Raw genomic sequence first — 13,188 nt, 5'->3', positions numbered from 1 at the left:
GAGGCAGGAGGATCACTTGAGGCCAGGAGTTCAAGACCAGCTTGAGCACAAGTGAGACCCCATCTCTACAAAAAATAGACAAATTAGTCAGGCATGGTGGTGCTTACCTGTAGTCCCAGCTATTTGAGAAGCAGAGGAGGAGGATCACTTGAGCCCAGGAATTTGAGATTGCTGTGGGCTATGATAAGGCCACTGCATTGTAGCCTGGACAACAGAGTAAGAGCCTGTCTCAAAAAAAAAAAAGAAAAAGAAAAAGAAAAAAAGAAAAGAAAAGAAATAAGTAAGTAAATTGCAGTGGAAATTCCCCAAATTATTTCCTAATTGTTTTTAATGCTGCATCATTGTTGTAGTGCTATTAATAGCCATGTCATCATATATTATACATTTATTAATTCACTTATAAAACATGGGCTGAATATCTTCTATGTGTTTTGAAGCAATTGACACCATGGAGACACAAAAATTAATAAGACATAGGGTCTTCCATCAAGAATTTGACAATCTAGTAGAAGAGAGGAATATGAAAACAACTAAAATAATGTAAATAGAAATGAGGCATCCATATTTTGGATGCTTTGGGAAAGCCTGAAATATTCAAAATATTTTTCTGAATTCCCCACTGCAATTTATAAAGACTAGAATTAGAACTAGAGTTTTCTGATTCCCAATAATCTAAACATACTATCAGATTCCACACTTGACCTTCATCCCATGTTTCTTAAAAACATTTCAAAAAACAAAATCAAAATTATATCAAAGTTTAAAGTATAAAATTAAGGACTTTGAAATGATTAGAGTTTGATTTAAATTTTTTTAGGTCAAATTTTAAAATAAATTTGATCTAAATTTATTTTAGATGGATATTTAAATATGGGATATTTATAATAAATCTCCCATATAAACATAAAATGTTAACTGTGATTAAATCATTTCCAAGGAGAGATATCAAGAGAGGATATACCAGGGCATTGGGCTGGGTGTGGTGGCTCACACCTGTAATCTCAACACTTTGGGAGGCCAAGGTGGGAGGATCGCTTAAGCCCGGGAATTCGAGACCAACCTTGGCAACATAGCAAGACTCTATCTCTGCAAAAAATTTAAAAATTAGCTGTGCACAATGGCATGTGTCTGTTACCCCAGCTACTTGGGAGGCCAAGGTGGGAGAATTACTTGAGGCCAGGAGTTCAGGCTGAGGTGAGCTATGATCACACCACTGCACCCCACCTTGACAGAGCAAGACCCATGTCAAAAAAAAGAAAAGAAAACAAAAAAGAAATAGGGCATTGGCCTTAGGGAGAACACAGAAAGGGCTGGAGGGCTGGGCTGGACTGGGGAGGTGGCGGGTGGCCTAGTAAAGCCAATAGCAGGAGGAGAGGCCCCACAGTAGGGGAGAATACCAGAGGAGATGACAGTGGTCTTGAGAGGTAGGGCTCACAGAGCAAGGGGAAGAAAATATGATGCAAGAAGAGACTGGAGAGGTAGGTTGGGGTCAAATTGCAGAACACATTATGATTTTGACTTAAGAGCAATAGGAAGCAGATGAGGCGGTTTAATTTATTTATTTATTTATTTTTTTGAGACAGAGTCTCACTTTGTTGCCCAGGCTAGAGTGAGTGCCGTGGTGTCAGCCCAGCTCACAGCAACTTCAAACTCCTGGGCTCAAGCAATCCTCCTGCCTCAGCCTCCCAAGTAGCTGGGACTACAGACATGCACCACCATGCCTGGCTAATTTTTTCTTTATATATTAGTTGGCCAATTAATTTCTTTCTATTTATAGTAGAGACGGGTCTCGCTCTTGCTCAGGCTGGTTTAAAACTTCTGACCTTGAGCAATCTGCCTGCCTTGGCCTCCCAGAGTGCTAGGATTACCTGCGTGAGCCACCGCGCCCGGCCGAGGTGGTTTAATTTAAAATAGATCCTTCCAGGCCAGACACACTGGCTCACGCCTGTAATCCTATCACTCTGGGAGTCCGAGGCAGGAGGATCGATTGAGCTCAGGGGTTCAAGACTAGCTCTGAGCAAGAGCGAGACCCCATCTCTATGAAAATAGAAAAAAATTAGCTGGGCAAAAAAAAAAAAAAAAATTAGCTGGGCATTGTGACATGCACTTGTAGTCCCAGCTACTTGGGAGGCTGAGGCAGGAGGATGGCTTAAGCCTAGGAGTTTGAGGTTGCTGTGAGCTAGGCTGATGCCATGGCACTCTACTCAGGGCAACAGAGCGAGACTCTGTCTCATAAATAAATGAATAAATGAATAAATGAATAAATAAGTAAATAAAATAGATCCTTCTGGATGCTGGGTGAAGAGTAGAATATAGGAATAGTCAGAGTGAGAGGCAGGGTACCAGGTGGGCAGCTATGTCAGGAATCTAGCTAGAAGGTAAGGGTAGAAAGAGAGGATGGGAGAGGTCTTTAGAGGAATGGGCAATGGTTAGACCTTGAATGTAAGGAAGGAGAATATGTGAACCAGGGCACTGGGGATTCTGAGTGTCCAGTGGATGGTGGTGTCATTCAGTAAGACATGAAGAAGTTGGGCCAGATTTGGGTATGGGGGTAAGATAAAATGGATCTCTTGAGTCCAGTTTTGGACATGTTGACTCTGAGATGCCTTTGAAATATCCAAGTGGCAATGTCATAAAGGGGGTTGGATAAAAGGGTCTAGATTTGCTTAGACATGAGAACTGGGTGGCAGATGGATGTCTTTGAGTCATCTGTGGGTTGGTTAGAACAGAAGCAATAGGCAGGGATGAGATCATCAGGGAGTCTATAGAGAAGGGCAGAGAAGTGAACCTTAGTATCACCAGTGCTTCATGGCCAGGTGAGTATCTTGAGCAAGCAGATGGAACTAAACCAGACTGACTGATAAAGAAGGAAAAAATCAGGAAATGGCAGAGATCTGAGAGCCAATCAGGAGAGCATTTCAAAGAAACAGTGTTCAGATGCTGCTGAGAGATCAAACTCCCCATACAATTAGTATCACAGCAATGAATGATGAGGGTGAAAGCTGGACTGGAGGGAATTGAGGAGTGAATGAGAGGTCAGACGCTGGAGGAGAGTATAGACAACTCTTGAAAAGTTTGACTGTGTAGGAGGAGAGAGCTAGGGCAAAAGCTAGAGATGGGTATAGGATTGAGGGAAGTTTTTTTTTTTTTTTAATGGCAGGTACATGAATAGATAGAGCAAATAGGAAATCTATAAATGGCCTCAAATATATATATACATATATATTTAGAATATGATAAAGGGGGCATCTCAAATCTCTGAGGCTAAGATTTTTTAACAAAAAATCCTTAGTGTTAGGAAGCCTAAATAGCAATTCAACTATAAAATTGGACGCAATACCTCACATCTTTTATAAGAATAAATTACAAATGGATGGGATAGCTAAATGTAAAAATGAAATAGTACAAGTTCTAGAACAAAATATATGCCAATTCCTTTATATCTTGCATATGGGGAAAAGTATTTCTGACTCAAAATCTAGAAGCAATGAAAGAAAAGATTGATAAACGTGATTATTTAAAAAAGAAGAAATTTTTGCATGGCAAAAAAACACGATACGCAAGCAAGCAAATAAACAAACGAAAAACACCATAAACAAAGTCAAAAGACAAATGAATGAGATATCTGCAACATTATAGTATTGTAGATAAAGGGATCTGTCTGTATGTTTAAGTGTGTGTGTGTGTGTCTATTGAACAAACTGAGAGGGGGATATTGGCTAGAGAAAGAATAGAAGGGAAGATCATCAGTAGTGTCAGTGTCCTGTGAACATGCTGGGACCGAGGACAGGGCATACAAGGACAAATAGGGACTGTTACCAGCTTCTGGGCTAAACGGAGGGAAGGAGGAGCAGGTGGTCCATCTCTGGGTAGGTTTGGATGTTTAACGGTACTAAGAAGCAAGTCAGCAGCTGAGAAGGAGAAGGGGGACATTTGAAATCATGGGGTGAGGGAGGAGCTGCCCAGAGCCCTGCAGCCAAAACACCAGATCCCGCGCAGTGAGCGCAGTTGGTGTGTCCACAAAGGAGTCATTGTGCCCCGTGAGTGACTGTTCCCTGGTAGTTGTTGAGGACTGAGTTATCTGACTTTATTGTCTTCTCAGGAAAAGGAGTTCCTTCTAATTTGCCTCTATCATCATGGACCATTCCCCTACCGAGCCAGGAGGAGGGAAGAAATGAAGGGATGGGCAGCAAGAAGCAGTTTTATTTATATGACAAACATTATGTTCAACTCATTAAATTTATCAGGTAAAAGAGGAGAGCAGGGTCAGACCCAGAGAGAGGCAGAGAAACTCAAAAGGTCCTGCGAGGAACATGAGGGACAAGCAAGTGTTAGCGGGAGGCTGGTTAAAAGTTTGTCTTTTTACCTTAATTCAGAGGATACCTTGACACTGCCTTTGGTAACATGGCTGGGTGACGACATCCTTGCTCAGAGGACAAAGTCCTAATGCTGTTAATCTCTGAGATGGTGCCTGCCATCTGACCCTGGGTGCTGCAGGCCTCTAAACACTTGCACTTTGCTATTTCCTTCCTTGCCACACCCCACCCCCATCTCGTGCAGTCTGCTGATTCAATAAATGCACATTCATAGTTTTCTGTTATGGATATCTCTTCATGCCCAGGGCTGGTGGGAATGGCCCTTGGTTTAGTGTTGTTGGAGATTAGGGGATGATAGATTACATGCTGAGAGAGAGAATGTGAATATGGTAAGTTCTTTTGTAAAGGGTAAAAGGTATTAGGACTTTGGGATTCTTAATCAGAGCAGATTAAGACTCATTCTCCATGGAAAAGGTTAGCAACTCTGTAACAATAGCAGCATAATTAAAAATAACACACACACACACAAATAGTCCTCTGGCCTTCAGGGGAAAGAAAAATCTTGGGTGTCCTGCCTAGAAAGCTTATGTCTGCATCCAAGCACTGCCAGAGCTCAGCTCTGTGGGACTGCAGGGCCTCACACCAGAAGAGTGAAATGATGCCATCCAGTCGCTGGTCTGCTGTGATTGGTGGCCGTTGTTTGTGGGGAAACTGCTGCTTCCAAGTGGGCAGGGAGGTGATGTTAGAGGGAATCCAGCCAGAGTTACGGTCTCTTTACAGTTGGAAAGGAAATTGTCAGCCTGGCCTTGTTTATATGGGTTATATTGACCTGGAAGCCTTAGAGCCCTCAGGGTCACAGGGCTGGTCCTAGGCAAGACAGTCCACATCTCCCTCCTGAGGAGCCTCCTGACGCCCCCTGACTCTGGCGGGGGACTTTCTAGGCATCATTCCCAATAACCCAATTTTGGACTCACCACCCATGTGGAGAGCTGATGTGAAGGTACAGTATTTGCATTTGGAAGGGAGACTCTATGTACACACTGCACAGGAATGCATTTCTATGGGGAAACTTCAAGTACACAGAGTGACAGAGATACTTTGGCACAAGATGTTTTACCTTGTGCTGTTCAAATTACCTAATAGGTAGCCACCCACTTCACCCTCCTGAGAGGTTGGCTGTGCTCTTTGGAACTTCAGAAACACCTGGCTCACTGTCTTCCTGAGAAGTTTTCTAACTTCAGTCAGTGGCAAGGACTTATTGATAATGCCTGTTTATAAGTGGATGTTATCAGTGGACAGTAGGTAAGTGCTTCTCCCTTTCAGGGAAAAGGCAGAGAGTAAGGACAGTCATTTTGATAGCAAAAGGGACAGTATATTTCACAGGTTGTTCCCTACCTTCAGGTACTTGATGAGATAGGTTTTATTACCTCCTTTTTATAGAACAAGAATAATTAGAGCCCTAGGAACTCACTGCAGACATAAAGTTAGCACTTTGCCTGTCTCCTGAGTCAATATGGCCACCCACAACAAAAGAGGGAGCCAATTTAAGATAATAAGCCCTAGGAAAGGGATGTCGTCACATTTTTATTTTCACATCAATCAGTTTGGGGCATTTAAGTTTCATAACTACACATTTATGCTCATTTATGCTTTTATTGCTGGTTTTCCTTCTCTCAGCCTTTTTTTTTTCTCCGAGACAGAGTCTCACTCTGTTGCCTGGGCTAGAGTGCCATGGCATCAGCCTAGCTCACAGCAACCTCAAACTCCTGGGCTCAAGCAATCCTGCTGCCTCAGCCTCTTGGATAGCTGGGACTACAAGCATGAGCCAGCACACCCAGCTAATTGTTCTATATATTTTCAGTTGTCCAGCTAATTTCTTTCTATTTTTAGTAGAGATGGGGTCTCGCTCTTGTTCAGGCTGGTCTCAAACTCCTGAGCTCAATCGATCCTCCTGTCTCAGCCTCCCAGAGTGCTAGGATTACAGGCACCTGATGATTTCTAAGCTTTGCTGTGGTTCTCCTAAGACTTGATATTTCACATTCCAATAAACATATAAGAATCAAATGATTCTTTAATATTCAGAAGTATCTAAATACTGATGGCTGAAGCCTCTTCCAATTGCATTTGTTTTCTGCTGACATGCAATACTTTCATTACTTCTGGCATTGTTGAAGCCATTAATTTGGGAGGAAAATGAATTTAGAATTGGTGGCCGTCAGTCAGTCTGTCATTTACTCCATCAAGCAATGTTTTTTTGTTTTTTGTTTTTTTTTTAAATAGTCCTCGGCTGGGCATGGTGGGTCACGCCTGTAATCCTAGCACTCTGGGAGGCCGAGGCAGGAGGATCCCTCAAGGTCAGGAGTTTGAAACCAGCCTGAGCAAGAGTGAGACCCCTTCTCTACTAAAAATAGAAAGAAATTAACTGGACAACTAAAAATATATAGAAAAAATTAGCTGGGCATGGTGGCACATGCCTGTAGTCCCAGCTACTTGGGAAGCTGAGGCAGAAGGATTGCTTGAGCCAGGAGTTTGAGGTTGCTGTGTGCTAGGCTGATGTCATGGCACTCTGGCCGGGGCAACAGAGTGATACTCTGTCTCCAAAAAAAAGATAAAAAAAGATAAATAGTCCTCAAATGCATTTATTGTTCCCTTTTTACAGATAGAAAATTAAGGGGTTAAATGGCTACAGTCATACAATCAGTTAGTAAGAAAGCCACGTTTCAATCAAGCCCAGCCCTCCTGACCACACAGTCACAGCACTTGCAGCTTCACTTTTCATTGTGGCAGTTGAGGGTGGCTCTGGCCATCCGCCAGATAGATGTGTCTGTCCTTAGAACCATGAAATGGCATGCTATTTATTAAGCCCTCACATACTTGAGTTACCAAGAAATGGACTCTTTTTTCCTAGCATCATGGGATGTTCATCAAGTAGTATTTTTATTTTTTATTTTTTTTATTCCCCCCCCTCCATCAAGTAGTATTTTTAAAGTCTTTACCATTTGCTCAACATTGTGCTAGTACTGATTTTTAGTTCTTATGGTCCAAGCCTATGTTCATTATAAATATATAAGAAGTTACTGAGTGAGACACTGTTCAGATACTGGGTATTTGTTGGCAAATAAAACCCACAGTTTCACCCTCATGGATCTTCCAGTCTAGTCAGGGAGCTTATAGACTATCTGATATTTTTGCCTTGGTTGTTAATTTATTGCTAAATTGTGACTTTAGAATGCTGTATGATTGAAAAAGCAATAAGATGTCTTGAGACTCATTAATTACTTGAACTTTTGTGATGTTTTCTTTCTTCTTTCTTAAGGCCAAGTCACCAGATGAGAAAGTAATTAGATCAAGGTTCAGAATGACCAAGAAAGATAAGATAATTGCAAACAACATCATCTCACTTTGAAAGAGCTATTTTGGTTTTTCAACTAAAATGACTTCTTTCTGTTGAAAGAGATTTGGCTGAAGTAGCTGGCTTAGCTGATAGCAGAAAATTACGGAAATATAAAGAGCTTCAAATTGTGACATAATCCAATTTATACAGCCATTATATAATCAATAGCAAAACAGTGGGGACTCCAAAATAACTTATGCTTTACTTTCAGAATGCAATAAGCTCTATTTTGCCATCTCTGCAGAGGTAAGATTTTATTTTGATGACTACTTCAATTAGTTTTCATTTCTTCTGCACTGACAAACTGAAAGTGGTAAGAGAGGATGGTCAGAGGCATGCTATATAACAAAGAAAGTCACTCTAGGCTTTCGAAATTTGCTCTAGGAAGCCCATTGTAAAGATAAACCTTGTCATGGGAAAAACACAGAAGAATACGTGAGAGTTAACTTATACACAAATTTTTTTTCAAGCAAAGGTAACAATGGTAAAGTCTCCAAGATTGGTTTCACTGATAATAGGTCATGAATAAGTCATGTTATTGAGATTTTTTGAGGGTGTTAAGGATTGAATGGGGTGTGGATGGGAAATGGAGAATGGGGAAGACCTGGGAAGAGACTTATTCATTCTTGTGTATAATAATAGCACTTTCTGGACACTTGGATATGAACCATTGAGTTGGGTTCTGGAATATAGCATGAAAAAGATAAACATGGTCCTTGCCCTGAGACATAGTTTTGCAGGGGAAAACAGAAAGGGCAAAGGAATTTAAAGTAATCTGGGTAAATAGTAGAAAGTGAACATTCCTGGGAGGGGCAACTAACTCCTATTAGATAAGTCAGAGAAGGTTTCAGGAGGAACAATTCTCTAAAACAGATCTGAAGCATGATAAAGAGCCAAAGAAGAGAGAAGAGTGTTCCTAAGGGAGGAAATTGTGTGGGGGGGAAAAGCTCAAAGATGAGAGAGGACAATCACAGAATATTTAAGGAAAAGAAAAATAGAGTATAGCTGGAGAGTTGGGGACAGTGATGGGAGATAGGGTAGGGACCCTCTAAATCTCATTAAGAAGTTTGTTCCTCTGCATAATCAGTGGGGGCGGGGAGGGAAAGAAGTTTGAGCTTCAGCCTGAGGGCGGGGGAGTGGTGTGATCAAAATTTCATTTTAAAAAGATAACTTAGATTGTGAGGGAGGTGGGTAGACAATTGTGAAGCTGTTGTCATCTAGGTGGCAGACTATGGTGGGCTGTACTCCCATTTCAGTGAGGATGGAGAAAACCAAGAGATAGGAGATGTTTAAAAGAAAGAATCAATGGGACAGGATATGGAAGGAGATGGCAAAGGAAGAGAAGAGGTTTCTGGCTTTGGCAAATAAATAGGCCAACTCACTGCCACAGAGAATAGTGGCATAGGGGCAGGTGGATTGACAGGTGGGGGAAATGCTGGGTTTTCTGTGGGGGCAGGTTGAGTTTAAGGTGGCTGGAGGATCTGTTGACCTCAATCTCAGGATGAATATGGGGTGAGAGGGTTGGGAATCATCTGCATAGAAAAGGTAACAAAAGAAGAGAAAAATATTTAAGACAATCCTGAGAAAGGTTCACATTGAAGAGACAGAAGAATGTGAAGGAGATTTAGATGCAGTTTTCAGAAAGGAAAAAGGAAAACCAGGAGAGGATGGTATTAGGGAAACCAAGGGACAAGAGCTTTTGGGAGGGAGGGAGTGATCAACAATGTTAAAAACCATTGAGAACCAGGTGGAAGGGTCAAACTCAAATTGAGGAACATTTTACAAAATAACTACCCTATGCTCTTCAAAGATGTAAACGCCAAGATACAAAAAGTGATTGAGAAATTGAGATTATAGGACACTAAATACACATGAGAACTGGAGATGCAATGAATGATTCAAGATTTTCTTTTGCTAAATCTTTTATCATTTTTAATGGCTGCATACTAATCCAGATAGTAAATTTCATTCAAATAATTGAATTTGAGTTTGTAATTTTCTGTTTGTTTCTTAACAGGTAAGTAACATAATGTCATTCCAGGTTTTCTCTAATCACAATCTATTATGTTACTTTTGGAAGGCTGTTTTTATGAGATATACTACATTTTTAAAAGTGATTCAGTGTGACTGCTCATCACTAAAAACAAAGTGAAAATTGGAATCAGACACTTTGATAACTATGCATAAAGCTGGTAGAGAAAATGAAATTTACAGTTGCTCTGTTAAGTTGCCTGAAGGTGAAGGAAAGTTAGTTTTACTTCTCATTGTGTTCTTACATTTTCCTTTAAAGGCCACTATATTTCCCAAGCTGTCTTAAGTTCACAGAATCTGGCATGAAGTTGGCCAAACCCCAGGTAGTATTATTTAAAATATTCATCTTAAGTGCAGGGTTCCTAATTTGTGGGGTCTTATCCCAACATAGGCATCTGTAGGAGGCTATGAGCATATACTACTCTTTCAAGAATGGTGAAATGAGAAAATAGATCTTAATCTTTTTAAACAAAGTTTATGGGAGTCCATTGTTTTGGACTGGCCTCCTGCACTACCCCGGAAGATCAAACCAAAGCAGAATGGAGTCACTTGTGCTAAGTGCTGTGTAATCAAGCTGAACTTTGAAATGAGCCAGTTAAAAAAAATATCCGGAGATTCCAGTCAACCTGAGTACATGAAATAGGGAAGTTTCCTCTGTTTTAACCCTGTAAAGAAAGTAACTTTGAAAAGATAAATCTGCTTTTTGCTGTCTTTTTTTGCTTTCTTCAGCACTTTTTTGCTTATAAAGCCAAGCATTTCTGCTTAGCTCATAGGAACACTCATCCTATTTTTATGAGAATGAGGTGTTACCTGATTCTAGAACTGCACATAAAAACCAATTAGATAGATCTTTAATCTAAATTTGTAGTATGTTTGTCTTTTGACAGTTTCTTTTTTGTGGTCCTGAAATTCTGGCAGTTGTGTACCTACCTGCATAAGCTAATATATTAAAATATTTTCATCCTCTGTTAATTTCTTTCTACTTTTTTTTTTTTTTTTTTTTTTTGAGACAGAGTCTTGCTTTGTTGCCCAGGCTAGAGTGAGTGCCGTGGCATCAGCCTAGCTCACAGCAACCTCAATCTCCTGGGCTCAAGCAATCCTCCTGCCTCAGCCTCCCAAGTAGCTGGGACTACAGGCATGTGCCACCATGCCCGGCTTTTTTTTTTCTATATGTATTAGTTGGCCAATTAATTTCTTTCTATTTATAGTAGAGACGGGGTCTCGCTCTTGCTCAGGCTGGTTTCGAACTCCTGACCTCGAGCAATCCACCCGCCTCGGCCTCCCAGAGAGCTAGGATTACAGGCGTGAGCCACCGCGCCCGGCCAATTTCTTTCTACTTTTAATGTAGACATTTAACTTTTTATGTGTTTGGCCAATGGGAAGCTGAAAAACAAACTAATAAATTTTCGAAATTTAAAAATATTTTTGACGTGTCCTTAATGTCGATAAGCCTCCTCTAGAAATTGCTCAAATTGCGACTAGCTTCCTTGGGTGGGCAAATGTCCTCAGTAAAGATGGCCGCGGTTGCCTTCCATGGCCCTTGCCTGCCCACATCAAGGATGGTTCCGGTGATTTTTCTTTCAAACCTCGCTTTTCCCATAACAAAGATGGCACCTGCGCTTCCGGGTTCCGGGCTCTTGCTGCTTCTGGAAGGTGAGTGTTAACGGGGGTCGGCGGATTTTCTCGTCAGTTTTCTGCGTCGACTCAGGAATGACTTGGGGCGGGGGCGGGGGTCGCAGTAAAGCGTCCGATCAGTTCTCACCTTTGGGAAGTTGGGGCGGCTTCTTCCGGCACGTTACCATTTCCCGCTGGTCCCTCACCCCCTCCGCCCCAACACGCGGCCTCTGCAGCCTCTGCTTTGGGGAATCGCCGGAATTTGCAGGCAGTGGGTCTGCGTGAGCTTCGTTCTTCTTTTTTTAAAAACAACTTTCTTTGAGAATTCGTATTCACACACCATAAAATTTCCTTCTTTAAAGGGTAAATTAAGTGGGATTTTTTTTTGTATGTTCACAGAATTGTGCTTTCATCACCGCAATCTAATTTTAGAATATTTTCATCTCCCCAAAGAAAAACCCTGCACCCTGTAGCAGTCAGTCTCCATTCACCGCGACCCCCCAATCCTAAGCAATTACTAGTCTACTTCCTATCCCTATAGATACCAATTTGCACATTTGCTATGAGTGAAATCATACAATATGTGACTGATTTCTTTCATTAAGTATATTTTCAAAGTTTTTGTGACTAGTTTCTTTCACTATGGATAATGTTCTCAGAGCTTGCCCTTGTATCATGTGTCAGAACCACATTCCTTTATTGTTGAAAAATCTTCTATGGGCCAGGTGCGGTGGCTCAGGCCTGTAATCCTAGAACTCTGGGGGGCCGAGGCGGGACTATCACTTGAGGTCCGGAGTTCGAGATCAGGCTGAGCAAGAGTGAGACCTGATTTCTACTAAAAAATAAAAAAATTAGCGGAGGGGGTGGTGCATGCTGGTAATCCCAGCTACTGGGGAGGCGGAGGCAGGAGAATCGCTTGAGTCCAGGAGTTTGAGGTTGCTGTGAGCTAGGCTGATGTCACACATTCTACCAGGGGTAACAAAAAAAGAAAATATTCTATTGCTTGCATATGCCATATTTTATCTATTGATTAGTTGATAGATATTTTGATTACTTTCACTTTTTGGCTATTATGAACAAAGCTGCTGTCAACATTTGTGTAAAGTTATTGTGTGGACAATTTTTTTTTGAGACAGAGTCTCACTTTGTTGCCGGGGCTAGAGTGCAGTGGCGCCAGCCTAGCTCACAGCAACCTCAAACTCCTGGCTCAAGCAATCCTTCTGCTTCAGCATCTCAATTAGCTGGGACTACAGGCATGCGCCACCATGCCCAACTAATTTTTTCTATATATTTTCAGTTGTCCAATTAATTTCTTTCTATTTTTAGTAGAGACGGGTCTGGATCTTGCTCAGGCTGGTTTCAAACTCCTGACCTTGAGGGATCCTCCCGCCTCGGCCTCCCAGAGTGCTAGGATTACAGGCGTGAGACACCGCACCCGGCTGACACTTTTTTTTAATTTCAAAAATATTAAGGGGGTACAAACGTTGAGGTTACATATATTGCCTTTGCATCATTGGAATCATAGCTACAAATGGGCCTATCCCCAGTGTGTACCATACCCGTTAGGTGTGAATTTACCCATCTCCTACTCCCCCCTTCCTCCTCCCTCCCCAACACCTGATGAATGCTACTTACATATATTTTTATTTCTCTTGAGCATATGCCTAGGAATGGAATTGCCAGGGCAATTGTAATTCCATATTTAACCTTTTGAGGAACTGCTAAACTGTTTTCCAAAGTGCCTGCATACTTATTTGTATGTGGATATCTAGATGTCCCAGTGTTGAAAAGACTACGCTTTCCCATTGAACTGTCTTGGCACCTTGTGGAAAA

General features: G+C 41.5%; 1 protein-coding gene across 3 annotated transcripts in view; it reads left to right on the top strand.

Annotated features, from left to right (window-relative positions):
- The first annotated feature begins 11,304 nt into the window (after positions 1–11,304).
- SHLD1 (shieldin complex subunit 1) overlaps positions 11,305–13,188 on the top strand; it is an 84,955-nt gene continuing 83,071 nt past the window's right edge. The window contains exon 1 of one of the 3 annotated variants that reach the window (XM_076010944.1): positions 11,305–11,394. The gene's annotated coding sequence lies outside the window, so the exon portion shown is untranslated. The remainder of the gene's footprint in view (positions 11,395–13,188) is intronic. The other 2 variants (XM_012755078.3, XM_012755080.3) reach the window with 2 other exon arrangements.

The sequence above is a fragment of the Microcebus murinus genome, chromosome 16 (assembly GCF_040939455.1).
Source record: "Microcebus murinus isolate Inina chromosome 16, M.murinus_Inina_mat1.0, whole genome shotgun sequence".
NCBI lineage: Eukaryota > Metazoa > Chordata > Mammalia > Primates > Cheirogaleidae > Microcebus > Microcebus murinus.
Note: the sequence above shows the minus strand (reverse complement) of the source record. Positions and strands in the feature narration are given on the sequence as shown.